This window comes from Etheostoma spectabile, chromosome 22 (assembly GCF_008692095.1).
Source record: "Etheostoma spectabile isolate EspeVRDwgs_2016 chromosome 22, UIUC_Espe_1.0, whole genome shotgun sequence".
In the NCBI taxonomy this organism is placed as follows: Eukaryota; Metazoa; Chordata; class Actinopteri; order Perciformes; family Percidae; genus Etheostoma; species Etheostoma spectabile.
In genome coordinates this window covers 16250040-16252240 of record NC_045754.1, presented here as the reverse complement: position 1 = coordinate 16252240, position 2201 = coordinate 16250040, and positions in this window count along the sequence as shown.

Below are 2201 nucleotides of genomic sequence, written 5' to 3'. Positions count from 1 at the left end.
ACACACACACACACACACACACACACACATACACACACAATTGCCACACAACTGAGAACCACAGTTACACCCTCTCTCTTTTAATTACAAAGAATGGGTCACACAAAACAAATCAATATCTCTAAAATAAATATTCAAATGTGACCTAGAAAACAGAGCTTGCGCCCCCTTTTTATCATTGATTTTTGACGCAAGGCGATTTAGTCTTTGAGAGATTATTTTTGTTTTTGCTTTTTGCTGTGTGCTAAACATCACATAAATATTTACTCCAAAAACAAAAAGCACACGTGCGAGAGAATGAATATTGAATTTGGAGGTAAGCATGTGTGTATTATCCAATATCCATTCAAAGAGAGGCTGCACATTGTCTCAGTCAGAAAGGCAATATAAATATAAGCATATTTGTTAGAGGCAGGGTCAATATCATAAGGTGGATGTGGTTTGCACCTCTGAGGCTGCTTAGAGAGATAGTTTGAAATCAATGGTATGTCTGGCACCCAGTTCATTGTCTGATTACTCATTTGTTTTGTTCAGCTACCAGTTTATTTAATTCTATCAGGGTGGAAGATTCTGTCTCTCTTTTACTAACACAGTTTCATTTAGAACACTCACAAACCACGGATAATAACTGGTTTACCTTTTGTTCTGATCTGAAGTCAGTTCAAGGTAGAATTGCAGAGCCTGGGTACCTCTTTGTCCACCACAGTGAGCTCGCTCACAGTCATGCCATCACACATTTTCACTTGGGAGCTGCCCAGTACAGCCCCAGCCTTCCACTGTGGCCAACTGAGCAGTGTCACTGGGGTAGTTGGGAGTTAAGTGCTCATATGGGGATTAAAATCGCCATCTGTCTCATACCTACTTCTTTAACCTTTAAACTGCTGTTGCCCTTAATAAAACAGTTTGACTAATTTGATTTTTTGGATTTGTTGTATATTCCATCAATGTTTCTGAGTCCGTGCAAATGAGGTGGCACTGTTACTGCTTGCTTGGTGTACAGACAAATATCCAACTTCTTCTGGAAGAAGCCTAAATAATGATCCATCAGCTCCTTTATGGAAGAAGTGGCAACATTTGTAATCCAGAAGCATGATGTCAAATCCAAACAATTATTCATGTTTCTGTATTAAAGTTAAACACTTATTTATACAGGCAAATAAAGCATTATACGGTTTAAGAAATGTTTCAGAGTAAAATCACTGCACAGGTTACTTTCTATATTCAGTATGTGCATGAGGATACAAACTTTGCTGTTTATGATGGGTTGTACTCTAAGCTGGTTTCTGTAGGTCTTTCTGCTCAGGTGTTCTGGGCTCGAGTGTTGTGTGTGTATGTGTGTGTGTGTGTGGGGAGGGGTGGTGCATTTCTTCATGAGTTAGGATGAGGAAAAGGATATAAGCCTGGATTAAGTTCAGAGGATGATTTTTATCCTTGTAGGGGGTCTCTAAACGGTAAGAGATGGATGCAAGGTGACCCTATCTGGACAAACACACACACACCACACACACACACATACAGATGAACTCTAGAAGAAACATGCAATCATCACACACAAACACACACACACACACACACACACACACAGACACACATATATATATATATATATATATATATATACACAGGTGTGCCGTGATCCACAAATGGGGATTATATAGTGCTGATGTTAGAAGTAAAAGAAAGAAAAGACGGCACTGCCAAAGCTTCCTCTTCATTGTCACGGTGATAACACTAACAGTATTGACAGTGGATAGAATTGCACCTTCAATAACTATTTACTTTTTATCCTTTTTCTATTTGTACCTCTGACTTTTATGTATCTATTTAAGTTGTGAAAGACATGCTGTGTACTGAAAAGTGGCACACTGAGCGGAAAACTGAGAATAAACATGGAAGCTCAATTAATTGATAGGTCTTCCAGCAGCGTAGGTTTTTTCTTAGCTTCTTTATCCTTATGTTCAGAGACAGAGCGAGTGCAATCATATAGCTCCTGATCGAACATCAGGGAAGCATCATGCCATTAAAGAGCAGGTGAGCATAAGACATAAAAAAGAAAATAGGAGAGAAACAGAAAGGGTGGGGTTGCCCGTCTGTCATTTTATCATTTCATTTTCCACACAAGTTACAGCAGCTTTGATGGAGAAGCCGATTATTGTGATATTTCTCTTTGTTCTCGGCCATTAGAGCTTGAGATAAGCGAC